This window comes from Pleurodeles waltl, chromosome 3_2 (genome assembly GCF_031143425.1).
Source record: "Pleurodeles waltl isolate 20211129_DDA chromosome 3_2, aPleWal1.hap1.20221129, whole genome shotgun sequence".
In the NCBI taxonomy this organism is placed as follows: Eukaryota; Metazoa; Chordata; class Amphibia; order Caudata; family Salamandridae; genus Pleurodeles; species Pleurodeles waltl.
In genome coordinates this window covers 3954652-3971512 of record NC_090441.1, presented here as the reverse complement: position 1 = coordinate 3971512, position 16861 = coordinate 3954652, and the positions used below count along the sequence as shown (strand labels likewise).

Here is a 16861-nt window from a genome sequence, read left to right as displayed (position 1 = left end):
CTAGCTTGACAACTCTGTTGTTGCCAACCTTTTGTGATGAACAAAAAAGAGCTTTCAGAGTACTATTGAGAGAGGGAATATGCATAACTAATTGAATGTGTGGTGTAATTTAATCACACATTTTTCACTCAGATGGGTAATGTGTGGTCCTAACTTCAGTAGTTATGGAAGATTACCTTAAGAGTACTGTTCACACGAAGCAACTTTGTATCATTCGAAAACAAACAGAAAGGCTGGTAAGTTTAATCAGACCTTTAAAGAGTGGCATGCCATCTAGGAAAGCTACTTTGGATAGCTTTCCCCCATGGTTATAACAATAAATCCTCAAATGCCTGTTTGCTTTAACATATGCTTTTCACCATAAATTTGTCAACTCTACTGCCTTTGTTCTAACTTTGAAAAATAAGCAAATCAGAGATGGCGTCTGAATTTATTTCCCAAAAAGGCCTACAGCTTTAATCCTTGGCGGGAAACCTGCCATGAACAGGATGGCGGTAGGGGGTGCCGCGGGGCCCCTGGGGGCCCCTGCAGTGCCCATGCCATTGGCATGGGCACTGCAGGGGCCCCCGTAAGAGGGCCCCGATACGCGACGGGTGCCACTGCACCCGTCGCACCTTCCCACTACGCCGGCTCAATTCTGAGCCGGCGTCCTCGTGGGAAGGTTGATTTGCCCTGGGCTGGCGGGCGGCCTTTTGGCGGCCGCCCGCCAGCCCAGGGCAAATCTCAGAATCACCGCAGCGGTCTTTCGACCGCGGTGCGGTGTTCTGACGGGGTTACTTTGGCGGGCGGCCTCCGCCGCCCGCCAAAGTAAGAATGACCACCTTAATCTTTTCATTTGCCAGAAGTAACCTATCAGTATTCTCTTGTCATTTGTGTCTTGGTCCCTGCCAAATCGAAAATAAGTCATTGATGTATCTCATCATCCAGTACCTTCTGCCACTGACTTTTGTCAAGACATGATGTTCGTCAAACTCTCTCAGGAAAGTATTTGTGTAGCTGGGAGCTGCTGATGAACCTTTGGAGGTCTCAGTGATTTGTAGAAACAAAACCTTCCTAAGACCTTATAGTGTCATCTGGTAGCCAAAGAGTCTTTGCTACAAGTGATTGGGCCTACTTTTCAAGTGAACAAAATAAACATGAGAACCTATTGTACAATATAAAGGTTACCATTTCAAGTAAAAAAAATTAATTGGGTTTTAGCTCCTCTGTTGCTAAGAGAAAACGCACAATTTCCCACAGTCCCTAGTTTAGTGGTATCAGTGTGTAGTCTGTTTAAAAGTGTGTAGTATTCTGTATGTATGTGTCTGATTCTTGTGATATTTTCTTTTGAAATGAATATACATATTGGCTTAGTGGTTCCTATATTGATGCTATTGGACTTTGAATATCTTTGAGGATTCTTGCATGTCTGTGTCAAAAATGTCCTGCTTTTTTATCCAACCTAAATATTCACCTCTTTTTAGTATCCTTTCTAGTGCTTCATAAAATTAATTTATGTTTTTTTTTTAAAGTTTGCTGTAAGTTGGGGTATCTTCTGCATGTTCATTTGGCACCGTGCAGAAGGGAGACTACTGTGTTAGTCCGGGCACATGCACACTACTCTTTGGAAACCACTCTGGACACTGTACAGTTTCCCAAAGGATGATGCATACCATATTAGCTGTTTCCTCACCTCTAATCAAATTTCCCACACTTTCTATCAGTTTCTTTTTGCAATCCATGTCTGTAAAATCCCTCTTTCCATGTAGAATTAGAAAGTGACATGTTTGCTTCTTCCCAAACCACCATAGTCACTTACACAGTCTGTAATTTTGTGACATCCCAACCTATCATGATGGTACTACTTTGACCTACTTCATGTTTCACACTATAAAAAGAGCTGGAACTCAGTCACATACCCCTGAGGTACTGTGTCGCTGGATTTTTTTTCCCTGATTACTTGCTTTGTGTTTCCTGTGCTTTTCTGCTTCATCCCCTGAAATGCTGTTATATCTCCGATAACCCTGCTCCATCTCCTAGAATACTGCTCCTACTGGAACCAGTCCACATCTGCTTCTGTTCAGGTTTTGTAAGTCCCAAGTTCATCAACAAATCTCTACTTTATATGTCCTCCCATCAGTGGCCCTTCATCTGTTGCTGCCTCGTGATTTCTTAGTGTTAAGCAACACAGTGGTTACAGGAAAGAGTTGCTCTTACTTATGGAAGTTTAAGCGAGAGAAGGTGTGACCATTGCGTCCATGCGCTAACAATTTTTGTGTCCATAATGACTAGGGCCCCTGTTTGTTACCAATTTTAGCATGATCTATTCATTATTGGCTAATTTATTTTCATAGTTAGATTACCAGTATATATCTTGGTTTTAAGAGAAGTTTTAAGAAGTGTAGTTTCACCGTGGTTTCAAATAGGTCCAAGGCTTTGTGTGTTTTAGCAAGACTGTTAGTTTGCCATCTTTTTTTCTGATATTAGGCAGGAGGTGGTAAGACCTGAAAGTATGCAGAAAATGGTAGCTCCAGTTTTGGAATGACTTGTTAATCTTTGCACATCCACAAACGAACATTTAAGGTTATTCACCAGCTCCTCGCCAATCTCTTCCCACATAGGAAAATGTTAAAATATACTCCTTACACATGCAGGAGTAAAACATTTTACAGAATGGGGGGGGAAGCAGTGTAGAAAAAGTGAAATTGCAATTGATTAACAGATTTTCACATTGCCAAATATGTGTCTGTATATTTGCACGTTTTTTTAAATCATCAAAGTTTGTCAGGTGTGTGTCCTTCAGGCCTACTACTGTAAATTTGGGTGAGTGTTTGAAAATCAGATTTGTTTACAAATGCATCGACACTTTTTGCACTTTTGTGACTTTCTTTAAGAATTGAGCCCCTATTTAATTTTATTGTTCCCTATAATGGTTTTACACTGGGTTTCCATTATTAACCCTTTTAAAAATATTAGCATGCATCAAATGTGTTTTATTAAAAAATTAGTCTGATAAAAATGTAAATTTGCACCGTAGTTTAGTAAAATCTTTCACGTTTAATTTTTTTTGTACCTTTTTGTTTTACAATCCGTCATCTCCTTTCTGCATAGAATCAGGGAGCACTTTGCGAGCATTATAAGAAGCGTCAGTTTAGGCTTTGCAGATATTTGAAGACGTTTTTATGCTGGGACCACTGTCAGTGATGCAAGGTTTGATCATAGTGTGCTGCATTTCCTTAGCATGTTCACCCTAATAGTAAAGATTTTAGTATTAATAAATCATATATAGAAATTTGACTAACTTATACATGTGGATTAAAATCTTATCTTTAGTGGCAGACAGTGTTCTTTTAAAGATCTATAGTGTCACCTGGTAGTCAAAGGGTCTGTGCTACAAGTGGTTGGGCCTACTTTTCCAGTGGACAAAATAAATATGAGAACCTGTTGTCATTGATTGACCTCAAACAATATGTCCTGGGCGTTAATACCAGTCTGACGAAGGAAAGTTAAACTCTCTGGGTACCAGGAGTTGTTGGTACTGAGTTCTGTTCAACTTAGAACTTTGGTGAAGCCAGGGTGTGGGTCACACAAGTTACTGTCAAAGGTTTCTGAGCTAAACTACGTTGTGGGCACTGGTCCCACATGTTAGAAGTGCAACAAATGTAGAGTCAGCACAGTATGTCTATCTCTCTCTCCATAGCAGTGTCCAAATTAGTCGGCCTTTTATTTGTGGTTGACACTTGACAATTTGGACAAACCTTCTTCCCAGTTGGGCTAGAACTGGCAGTCGTGCATATATACCAAGGTGCCATGGGCACTTCATAGGTTTTCGCTGCTCTTCCTCAACTCCCTCTGGGCTGCTCCTCGCACCCAAACCAAGCTTGGTAGCTGGGTTCTTCTCCACAGGAAGACGGAATGCTGCGGGGCCAAGATCTCTTCTCTCTGCTTGCAAGAAAAAACGCGTAAATCGTCTCACGACTGCAGGCTGTCAGCTGATAGCTACCGATTGGAAACTGACAGATTTTCCCACACTGAACAGATGGCCATCAACTTCCAAAGTTTAATGTACTATGGAGAAAAAGCATGTATGATCTCAGCAACCAATGTAAACAGATTTGGCAACCTTTTATTGACCACCTAATGGGAGTAGAGCTATGCCATACAAGGCATTAGATCTGAATTACTGACTCCAATCAAATATAAGATTAGGTTTATGGCCTACGGAAGGAGGGGAAGATGGGGAATCATATGTTCATCAGTTGGGAAACTTGTATGTCTGGGAAAATGTAAAAGGTGCTGTGGAAGTTGGGACGTTTTTAGGGGCTATCACCAGGGGGAAAAGAGGAGAGATGTGATGATATGCCTCATAAATGCTCTATCGGATAATCTGCCTATTTTCATGTCAATCGAAATTGTTGAGCCCAAACAAATATCACATAGAATTTCTAAAGGCAGTTATGTCTCCATCCCTCCACACTTTTGTTTCTATAATTACACCCTCCTCTTCTGGAATGCAGACATTACACTGCCACGTTTTAGGGACTGTTTCACAACCACCTTCTTGTGGCGTGTCAGACTAGAGTAATACCGAAATGAATCCCACTGATAACAGCATACACACACATTTACAAACAGTATGAAATTCTGCTACCATACATGTACTCTACATTCACAAAAGTATCTGCGCAGGGTCTCATCATCACATGTAAGTGGAACCTTATATGAGCTGGCATGTAGGTATCGTACTCAGATCACCGAATGTTTTAAAAGGCCTGTTAAGCTGCTGATCACTTAGACATGGCACACTGCCACCACCACTCGTGCACCGTCTGGGAGACCGACAATTGCCCTGGGTATAATTTTTTAACCCTTCCATGACCTCAGAGATAGGCTCTGAAGCTTAATGTAAATTCTGGGCCTAGGCCTATAGAGCACATGCATGATTTTGCGTGTGCTGTGACCAAAATAAAGTCAGGATACCAGATTCATGACCAAGATACATGTCCTCTACCATACATTGAGACACTCCTGTACCAAAATAAAGTGTAAGAAGACACTGGAGCCACTTCCCCCTCTCTTCTAGCTGACCCCAGGGCTTATCCCTGTCTGTGTGCATGGCATAGATAGAGAATATTGCTTGCCATTGAAAAACACAGGGTAAATGATTTCAAACCAGGTTCAGTAAAGAATACGATCAGAAGTTGCAAAAATGTTGTACTTGATTGAGCATTGTTGTAGTTCTGGGCCTGTTCAGTAGTATTGATGTTGTAGCAAGGAGCAACAAACTTGTGCTTCTGTGTGGATTACTAGATCTTTAGTGATGTGACCAAGACAGATGCACATGTGATACTCTGAGCTGATGAACTGGAACCCGGCTGTGTTCTGATCGCTTTTTGAGTACCTCTGATCTGACAAGTAGCTATGGGAAGATTGAATTGGCATCTAATGCCATTTCAGTTGACTGCATTTTCTGCCCGGTAGGGTGTGTGCCAGTTTTGGGTTATGATTTTTGTGCTCAAGAATGTTCTTGCCGTTTTGCAGCACCTAGTAAAGCTTGTTCTCTCATGGCTGGAAGAGTTCTGCCTGGGCTACCATCGTGACATCAACTTTAAGCAATTTTGTAGAAGGACAACCTGGTACACCAAGAAAAGATGTTAGCATACAGGGAGCAGAACTGACCATGAAGGCAACCATGTGCAAGCTGGACAGTCCTCTCTAGTCTACCATGGGTATCAGGTGGGCAACAGGAAGATCAGCCTGTTGTTCAGTTAGATCCAGTTTGTTTTGGAGTGGGAGGTTCCCAACTCGCACACATCAGTGAGTGCTTTTTTAGGAATCGCTGGCTATTACTGCAACTTTGCAGCCAACTTTAGGCTCATAGTTGCACCCTTTATGTATATCACTGACATACAGAAAGCAGCGTAAGAACGTGATTTAGTCTGTGGAGTGTTGAAAGGCCTTTAAGCACCTGAAGGCTGCACTGTAATACCCTTGACGACGGCAGCTGATCATTGTACAGATTGACACTTCAGATGATGAAGTTGGAGTAGTGCAGACTCAACTTGAGGACACATGTATGAAAATGCCACTGCTGGTATGATCACCCCCCACTTTTTGCCTAGTGTTGATGCCAGCTTTGATTGGAAGTGTGCTGGGACCCTGCTAACCAATCCCAGCACCAGTGTTCTTTCCCTAAAACTGTACCTTTGTTTCCACAATTGGCACAGCCCTGGCACACAGTTAAGTCCCTTGTAAAAGCTACCCCTGGTACCAAGGGCCCTGTGGCCAGGGAAGGTCCCTAAGGGCTGCAGCATGTATTATGCCACCCTCAGGGACCCCTCACTCAGGACATGCACACTGTTTTGCAGGTTGTGTGTGCTGGTGGGGAGAAAAGACAGTCGACATGGCATTCCCCTTAGAGTGCCATGCCTACAAACCACTGCCTGTGGCATAGATAAATCACCCCTCTAGCAGGCCTTACAGCCCTAATGCACGGTGCACTATACCGCAGGTGAGGGCATAGTTACATGAGCACTATGCCCCTACAGTGGCTAAGTCAATTCTTAGACATTGTAAGTGCATTGTAGCCATACTGAGTATATGGTCTGGGAGTTTGTCATTATGAACTCCACAGCACCATAATGATTACACTGACTACTGGGAAGTTTGGTATCAAACTTCTCAGCACAATTAACCAACACTGATGCCAGTGTGTGATTTATTGAAAAATGCACACAGAGGGCATCTTAGAGATGCCCCCTGTATGTTAGCCCAACTGCCAGTGCAACGCCGACCGGTCTGTGCCAGCCTTCCACTTCCAGATGAGTTTTTGACCACATGGGGCGAGTGCCTTTGTGTACTCTGTGGTCAGAAATAAAGCTTGTCCTGGGTGGAGGTGCTTCACACCTCCCCTCTGCAGGAACTGTAACACTTGGCGGTGAGCCTCAAAGGCTCAAGCCTGGTGTTACAATGCCCCAGGGCACTCCAGCTAGTGGAAATACCCGTCCCCCCGGATGAGCCCCCCACTTTTGGCGGCAAGCCCGGAGGGATAATGGGAAAAACAAGGAGGAGTCACCCCCTCAGACATGTCCACCCCTAAGATGACTAGAGCTGAAGTGACCCCTCCTTGAGAAATCCTTCATCTTGCTTTGGAGGATTAGGACCAATAGGGATAGAGATGTGCCCCCCCCCCCTCGACAGAGGGAGTTGGCATAAGGAGGGTGTAGCCACCCTCAGGAACAGTAGCCTCTGGCTACTGCCCTCTGACCCTAACACACCCCTAAATTTAGTATTTAAGGGCAACCCTGAGCCCAGCTCTTCAGATTCCTGATGATCTCAAGAAAGAAGGACTGCTGAACTAAAAACCCTGCAGAGAAGACAAGAAGACACCAACTAACTCAGCACCAGCCCTACCGGCCCATCCCCTACTTCGAAAAGCTGCAAGAAAAGAAGCAACGCGTCCTGCAGGACCAGTGACCCCTAAAAAGAAGCCTCCAGGGGACTGCCTGCATCACCAAGGACTAAGAAACTCCAGTGGACAGCGGACCTGCCAAAAAAGAAGACCAAGAAACCAACTTTAAAGGTACTCTCACCTCACTCCAGAAGTGTGAGTCCAACTACTCTGCACCCGACGCCCCAGGCCTGTGTCCAGAGAAACCAACTATCTAGAGAGGACCCCCAGGCGACTCCGATGACATGCCCACCCTGGGCTGACCTCCCTGCACCCCCATGACGATGCCTGCAGAGGGAATCCTGAGGGCCCCCGCCCGAGACAAAGATATCCGTCGCCTGGAGAAGCACTGCACCTGCAACCCCCAGGCCTGTGAGACATCGACCACTGGTGCAGCAACTTCCAGCAGGTGGCCCCCTCCCTTGCCCAGTCGGTGGCTTGCCTGAGAGTCCCCTCTGTGCCCTGCCTGCAGCGCCTAAGTGACCCCCGGGTCCCTACATAGAGTTATATTGAGAACCCGACACCCTGTTGGCACACTGCACCCGGCCGCCCCCGTGCCGCTGAGGGTGTGGTTTTTGTGCCTACTTGGGGCCCCTCCAGTACTCCTCCAAACCCCCTGGTCTGCCCTCTGACAAAGCGGGTACTGGCATCGGAGTAGCCCCTGTCTCCATAGGCACCCACGTTATTTTGGTTCTTGTTTGAACTCTGCACCTGACCGGCCCTGTGTTGCTGATGCTGGGTGTTTGGGGTTGCCTTGAACCCCCAACGGTGGGCTACCCATGCCCCGGAGACTGAACACGTAAGTGTGGTACTTACCTCAGAAACTGTACTGTATTTACCTCCCCCAGGAACTGTTGAAAATTGCACTGTGCCCACTTCTTAAATAGTTTTTTGCTATTTTAATGAAAACTGTGTACAATATTGAATCTATTCAAAGTCCTAAGTGTTACTATGCAAAGTACTTTTCATTTAATGTACTTACCTGCTAAATGAAACTTGTGGTTCTAAAAATAAATTAACAAAATAATATTTTTCTATATAAAAACCCATTGGCTTTGAGTTAAGTCATTGAGTGTTTGTTTTCACTTATTGCTTGTGTGTGTATAACAAATGCTTAACACTACCCTCTGATAAGCCTAACTGCTCGACCACACTACCACAAATAGAGCATTAGTATTCTCTATTATTGCCTCCGTCAAGCCTCTTGGGGAACCCTTGGACTCTGTGCACACTATATCTCATTTTGATATAGTATGTACAGAGCCAGTTTCCTACATTGGTGGCAGCGGTGGAATCTAAGACTTTGCAATTTCTGGACTACTCAGCCAATACCTGATCACTCAACTAAATTCCAAATTTGTCATTAGAAAATAAATTTTAGAATTGTGACTATTTTTCCAAATTTTGTAAAATCCTGCTAGGGCCTTGTGTAAGTTCCTGCTATGATTTAAGTACTAGAAGTCGTTTTTAGTTTCTTAAAGAGTAATCCCAACTTTTAGAGACATAATGAGTAGCTCAGAGGATATGGTGATGGAACTCAACCTCACCCCTTACCTGTATCTAAGGATGTCAGAGCTAAGGTCCCTCTGTAAGCTAAGAAAGATTAAAACTGGTCCAACCCTACCAAGGACAAGCTCCTGGAGCTCTTGGCAGAGTACACCAGGGACCACCCTAATGAAAGGGAAGACCTCCCCTCAGATGGGGAAGAAGTTGGGGATCAGGAGGTAGAACTCCCCCCCTCCTACACTAACTAGGGCGTGTTCCGAGACCCCTGTCTCCACACATCAGACTCAGAGATTCTGGTTCTTCCACAGACAGTCCAGTCCTTCTGGGAACATTGAGGAAAGCCTCAATGAGGAGAACATTCTTTTAGCGAGGATGGCCACAAGATTAGCTTTGGAGTAAACGCTCCTAGCTATAGAAAGGGAGAGAGCAGAAATGGGTTTAGCACCCATAAATGGTGGCAGCAATATAAGTATGGCCAGAGAGAATACTGATATCCTAAAAATCCCCAAAGGGATTGTTTCAAAATATGAAGGTGAGATATCACCAAATGGTTCACAGCTTTTGAGAGGGCTTGTGCAACCAGAAAACTCAACCTATCTCACTGGTGAGCTCTCCTTTGGGAACTGTTTACTGGTAAGTGTAGGGATAGACTCCTCACACTTTCTGGTAGGATGCAGAATCGTATGACCTCATGAAGGATGCTTCTTATTGAGGGCTTTGGATTCTTAACTGAGGAGTACAGAATTAGGTTCAGAGGGGCTCACAAAACCTTGTGCTAGTCCTGGGTTGATTTTGTTGATTATCCAATCAAAACACTAGATGGTTGGATAACTGGCAGTGGAGTGTATGACCATGATGGGCTGTATAATTCATTTATGAAAGAACAGAAGTTAAGTAACTGCTTCAATGACAAGTTACATCAGCATCTGGTAGAACTAGGCCTAATTTCTCCCCAAGAATTGGGAAATGAGGCAGACCACTGGGTCAAGACAAGGGTGACCAAGACTTCCACAGGTGGTTACCAAAAGAAAGGGGTCACAAAGCCTCCCCAATGAAAGGGTGGTGAGACATCCAAGGACAAAACTAAAGAGTTTTCTCAAGGGCCCCAAAAACCTGCTCAGGAGGGTGGTCCCGAGCCTCTTCACAGTCCACACATGGGTATAAGGGTAAAAATGTTGATAGCAAGAAGGCCTGGTGTCACACCTGTAGACAGCATGGACACCAAACTGGAGACAAGGCCTGTCCCAGGAAAAGTCCCACAACTTCTACTCCAGTTAGCACTGGAATAGCCAGTCTCCAAGTGGGATCAACATTGTGCCCAGAGCAAATCAGGGTTCACACTGAAGTTACTTTAGTGTTTGAGGGTGGGGTGGATATAGCCACACTAGCTGCCTGGCCTCCTAACATGCAAAAGTACAGGCAGCAGCTCTTGATAGATGGGACAAAGTTAGAAGCCCTGAGGGATACAGGTGCCAGTGTCACCATGGTGTCAGACAAACTGGTTTCCCCAGGACAGTATGTGGCTAGTCCATCCCATGGCAATGGTGACTTTAGAATGCAGAGGGGTTACTGGCCTGAAACAGGTAGTGGTCTCTTCTGCAACCTCAGTAGAATGTTTGCTAGGGAATGATTTGGAGTCCTCCGCATGGGCTGAGCTAGAACTCAATACCCATGCGCCCATGCTGGGTATCCCTGAACTGGTGTGTGTAAAAACAAGAGCACAGAGCAGAACTGGGTGAAAAATAAGTGTTGCAGCCTGGAATAATGGTCCAACCTTCCAAGAGAAAAGGTAACAGGACTGGGGGACCAGCTTGTGTACAGCAAAAGAAACAGGACCTCTCTTCCCAGGAAGATGTCCTATCCCCTGAGGGAACTGAATCCATGGAGCTGGAGCCTTATCAGGTAAAGCTCTTGGGCCCAGGGGGACCCTCAAAGGAACAGCTGTGCCAGGGAAAAAGACTTGTCCCTCTCTTGAAGGCCTGAGACTGCAAGCTGCTGAGCAGGAGAAGGGAGATGTCAGGGGCTCCCACAGGGTCTATTGGGAGGATGGACTCCTTTACACTGAGGCAAGGGATACCAAACCTGGTGCCTCTAGGACAGTGGTAGTGCCTCAGGGGTTTAGAGAATTTATCCTCACTTTGGCCCATGACATTGAAGAGCATGATCATGGGACTCCCTGAAAAACTCAAAAGGAGATGGGATGTCCTCCTGCCATGCCTGCTCTTCGCCTGCAGGGAGGTGCCACAGAAGGGAGTAGGGGTTTCCCCCTTTGAGCTTCTGTTTGGCCATCCTATAAGGGGACCACTGGCTCTTGTAAAAGAAGGCTGGGAGAGACCTCTCCATGAGCCTAAACAAGATGTGGTGGATTATGTGCTTGGCCTCCACTCAAGGATGGCTGAGTACATGGAGAAGGCATCCAAAAACCTTGAGGCCATCCAACAACTCCAGAAGTTGTGGTATGACCAAAAGGCTGCAATGGTTGAAATCCAACCTGGGCAGAAAGACTGGGTTCTGGAGCCTGTGGCTCCCAGGGCACTTCAGGACAGACGGAGTGGTCCTTACCCAGTGCTCGAGAAATAGCCAGGTCACTTACATGGTGTACCTGAGCACTAGCAGGACACCCACGAGGGTGATCCATCTTAACCACCTTAAGCTCTATAATGATAGGGCAGATATAACCATGTTGATGGTTACTGATGAGGATCAGGAAGCAGAGAGTGAACTTCTCCCTGAGGATGGGACAGTAGATGGTGTGGTCTATTCAGACACCCTGTCTGTCCAATAGCAAGCTGACTGTAGGCAAGTCCTACAGCAGTATGCTAAGCTCTTTTCTTTGACCCCTGGTCAGACACATCTGTGTACCCATGATGTGGACACAGGAGACAGTTTACCTGTCAAAAACAATCTTCAGACAGTCCGACCAAGTCAAAGAAAGTATCAAAGTGGAAGTCCACAAGATGCTGGAGTTAGGAGTAATAGAGCACTCTGACAGTCCCTGGGCTAGCCCAGTGGCCTTGGTCCCCAAACATCATACCAAAGGTGGAAAGAGAGAAATTAGGTTGTGTGTGGACTACAGAGGACTCAATTCTGTCACCAAGACAGATGCTCACTGCATACCTAGAGCAGATGAGGTGATTGACAAGTTAGGTGCAGCCATGTTTTGAGTACCTTCGACTTAACTGCAGGGTACTGGCAAGTTATGATGGCTGCTGGAGCAGAAGAGAAAACAGCATTCTCAACACCTGATGGGCATTATCAGTTTACTGTTATGCCATTTGGCTTAAAAAATGCCCCTGCCACCTTCTAAAGGTTGTTGAATCAAGTCCTTGCTTGCTTTGAGTCCTTTAGTGCAGCATATCTAGATGATATTGCTGTCTTTAGTTCCAACTGGCAGGATCACCTGGTCCACCTGGAGAAGGTTTTGCAGGCCCTGCAAGCAGCAGGCCTCTTTATCAAGGCATCCAAATGCCCGATATGGCAGGGAACAGTTGTATACTTGGGCCACCTTGTAGGTGGAGGCCAAGTGCAACCTTTACAACCTAAGGTCCAGACAATTCTGGACTGGGAAGCTCCAAAAACCCAGACTCAAGTCAGGGCATTCCTTGGCTTAACTGGATACTACAGGAGGTTTGTGAAGGGATATGGGTTCATGGTGACTTCCCTCACAGAACGTACCTCCAAGAAAATGCAGAAGAAGGTAAACTGGACCATAGACTGTCAAAAGGCCTTTGACACCCTAAAAGAAGCTATGTGCTCAGCACCAGTTCTAAAAGCTCCAGATTATTGTAAGCATGAACAGTCCTATCCCAAACCAATGATGATGGCCAGTTCCCTACAACACATGTAGAGAACATTCAGTGCTGTTTCAGTAGCAGACTATTTCCTTTGGAACAGGACTGGACTACAATTAAAAAGGAATGTTCTGCAGTAGTGTCGGCCCTGAGGAGGTTAAGTCCTTACCTGTTTGGTACCAGATTTGTGGTGCAGAAACATCACAACAACTTAAATGGTCAGTGGCAATGAGAAGTGAAAATCGAGATATCATTGCGGAGCACGAAGGCTGATTGCAGCATGGGAATGCAGATTCACTTTCCCACCAGTTTTTCCCATCTGACGACTAGACTTCTCCAAAGGTGGAATAAGGATCTGGGTATTCTAATCTGGGATGGACGTCTGTTGGGACAGGAATAGCCCCTGCATAGGTAAATGGGCATGTTCCCCTTTCCTGAATTCCTGACTGCATATGTAATTGGTGTCCTGACATTTTTATTGGCCCTGTAACCATGGTAATCCAGCGTGTGCACAGAGAGGCCTATGGCTGTCCTTGGAATTGCAAGGTCTAGAACCTGTTCTGTAACCTGGAGGGGTTGCATCAAGCGTGCCATCATAAATGACATGGGCCTACTGCCAGTGTCCTGGATTGATCACAGGACACAATGGTAGCAGTGCACTGTGTATTGTGAATTATTAGCGTTGACCAAACCTTATTTCTGTGTCGTAGGCGAGTATGAATCGATTGACCTTACTCATGTAAACTTTGTTTGAGTGTAAACCCCCAGGCCCTTGCGCTGACTATCTGTGTGCATGCTGAATGTGTGTGTTTGTAGTGAATATGTGGTGAGAGTTTGAGTACTAGGATGAATTGGATCCATGTTGGGTTCCCCTTGGTTTAGCCTGTCACAAAATGGAGGTGCAGGTAGCTGCCTCCCCGGCCAGTAAAAGTGTATTGATTGCATTCCTGAGGCCGGAAGTTGGTGATCCAGACACTGAATCAAGGGAAGATGGACACAGGGCTGTCTTAAGAAATGCATGCGGTCATTTTCTCAAAGGGCTGTCGATTTCTTTCTGATCATAGCCATTTAGTGGATGGTAGGAATGAGAGGCGTGTCAGCAATTTGTTGTTAAATGTGGGGAAGTTTCCAGCAGGGCTTGCCTTTTTGTCTGTCCCTGATTACTGCTTCAGGAAGGGCAATGACAGCCAAGTCCAGAGATCACACACTTTGTTGTTCCCTTGTTTTGGGTACTTGTGTTTGGAGCCAGCATCATTGCTACCTGTTCCAAGAGGTGTCACCTTGCAAAACAGCTGTGTCTAAGCTACAGCCAGAACATGACATTTGAAAGAGAACTACATCAAACTGGCTCTGAAGCCTTGGATGTATCTGCATCCCTTTCTGGTAAAAGACTTTAATAGTGGGATCTAAACCAACCTTTTGGTTCCAATTCCAAGTACTTAATGACCAATAGAAGAAAGTGCTCCACTGCTGTGTGAACAGGGCTTGGGTGTGCTTGACAGCCAGTCTCCCAGAGTTGAGGGACCATCACCTGCAGTCTGCACAGCTTCCTGGAGGAGCAGAGGCTCTAATGCCTGGAAGCCTGCCTGCCTCCCAGCTCAGAGAGAGACAGAAGAGAGTGAGAGATTAGATTTAGAGAGAAAGAGAGAGAGTCCCTGGCCCTGCAGGAAGAGAGGCTGTCCAGAAGGAGAGGGCCAACATGCTTCCTGCTTTAGGAACACCTAGAGAAAGCTGACTGGCAGTGTGTTGATCCATTTTGTGACGGGGTCTCTTGTCTCCATGAGCGGTTACCATAGTGAACTGTGCCAAGGCTTTCAACTAATGAGCAACATTGCTTCACCTGGTAGCGCTGCCATGTGCCAAAATACTGGGTCTACCATGCAAAGCCACCATCACTGGCTGGATCCAGAAAATCTTTAGCATTATCTCTGCATGCCAGTAGGTGGCCTCATTCAGTTTTGCATTATTATCATCTGTGTCAGAAGTGACAATGCAGTGCCCATATAAGTTCCACCCGCACACATTGACATCAGTTCCTTTCCTTCTGCTCCAGCTACCTTCGTCATTTTTGACAAACCTTTTTTGACTTTTTGTTGAAATCTTTTAGCTTGCCCTCCCAGTGTGCTAGAGACATGTACCTGGAAAAACCTTCAGGGTTCAAACCTTGCGGGCATTGTTACAGGCAGATGTATGTGTCCAGTCCCCACTTGGTCTGTCTCTTGTGCTTAGGAGGGTCAGGGCACAACCCCAGTACCTATGACGAGTGCAAGTCAGTGCACTCGAAGGTGATTTGCGAGTGGGCATTGAAGCTCCCGGCAGTGTGGCAAAAGAAGGTTCTACACCATTGGCGTGGAAAATCTTGCTGCTGTTTCTGGAGCTGTTCCCACAGACAAGAGCCTTTCTGTTCCAAGACCTCATTGTCGAAGTTGGTTAAGTCGACAAAGCACTAAAAGAAGTGTTCTGTGGCTAAACCCACTTGTCACTTTGCTTCTAGGTCCGGCTCTGAACTCCACTTGCTGAGCCGACGTCTACTAGAAAAAGCATTACTGAAGGTAAGTAACTTGTTCAATTATTTGGTTTTACTGATGTAGTTGCTTATTTGATGTAGTACAACTGTGTCATTTTGAGTGTAAAGCATTATAAATTAAGACAAGCAGAGAGAAAAAAAAAATCTGCAAAAAGGAAAACACATCATAATAGGTGTCATGCAGTGAAGGGGCACAAATTTGATTTAATAAGTGGCTACAACATGGTGATGTACCTGACTGGGACATGATACAGTCATCAGTAAGGAGTGAGAATCCAAACAGTCCAGTTAGTAATAGTTCATCATGCAGTTAAGGTGCTGATTTCATAGAGGTAACTCATCTGATTTTGGCTTACGTTTCTCCAGGATTAGATCCCAATCGGATATGTCTAGTGTTTTACCTTCCCTGTATCTAATGAGTTAGGATGCACTATCTTCAGCTAGGGCTCATTTGGTTCCCTCAGATGCTATTTGTTAATGTTGGGGGCTTAAGCAGATTTTCATTTTATCACTGTAGCTCTCTTTGTTACAATTGTGGCTAACTATATAAACCTACTTGTTCTCTTATCCTGTTTGGTTCTAGACAATAAATGTAAAAGGCATGTTTTAGGAGTAAGAAGCTTATGCAAATCTGTGAGCCCAGTAATATGGTCCATTGTCTTGCCCCAGAACTCCACTATCTCCAGGCAAGACAGACCATATAATAGAAAGTGGCATCCATCTGGAGTTGCAGGTAGCATGCCATGCAACTTCTGTGGTGTGAGATAGGTGTGGTGCAAATAATTAAATTGGATACGCTTGAAAAGTGTGCTTCTGGAAACTTGGTACCTGTCTCTGGGCAATGTGTCCTTCCGTATCAGACAGGTCTTTGTCTAGATCTAGCTCTGAGGGCAATGTGCCCTTCCTAATCGGAAACACCTAGCACCCAAAGGTATCTCATTATTCAGACCATATAGGTCTGTATGGAGCCTCAATATCCATCTTTGTTAAAAAAAAATCAGGAGTGATTGTGTCATGTCCCTCCGTGTCTGTGATGATTTCTCAGTCACAACCCATTCCATCTCATCTGCAGTATGGCTCCTTTCGATATAGTGATTAGTGAGTCTGGTTGAATCCTGTCTGCATCTGATTTTTTTTTTTTTACATATTTTTATTGAGTTTTCCAAAACGAGTCAAACATTGTGCCATATACATACGTTCCTATCTGCATCTGATAGTGCTCCTATGTTCAGTTATAGGTTTTTGTACCAGATACTATCATGGTGTAGACAGTAATGCATGTTTTTTCTGTGTTTTTGATATTTCACCCCAGCACGTGCTGATTTGCAGTGACTTTACACTTGCATGATCACAAATTTGTGTAAAATATGAACTTGAAAAGGAAGTTTTTTAAAGCAATAATTGTCTTATTTTTTTACAGGTTATTGTACCAGTATTATCACTCAGGTAGGACTTGAGTGATTTGATAACTGATGAATTATTTTCTGGCATTAGTACGTTGTATCCAGAGAGGGATTCTCAGCCCTGAAGAATGCCCCTGACCTGCATAGGCTCTTTGTGAGAGCAGAAACATATCAACTAATTGAGATGAACTGAGCCATTCTTCTC

At 45.0% G+C, this 16861-nt stretch overlaps 1 protein-coding gene across 4 annotated transcripts in view; it reads left to right on the top strand.

The window, feature by feature from the left end:
- MYO19 (myosin XIX) overlaps positions 1-16861 on the top strand; it is a 270205-nt gene that overhangs the window by 12857 nt on the left and 240487 nt on the right. Inside the window, exon 2 of one of the 4 annotated variants that reach the window (XM_069226541.1) lies at positions 16674-16699. The exons of the other annotated variants lie outside the window; for them this stretch is intronic. The gene's annotated coding sequence lies outside the window, so the exon portion shown is untranslated. The remainder of the gene's footprint in view (positions 1-16673; positions 16700-16861) is intronic. 4 annotated transcript variants of the gene reach the window in all.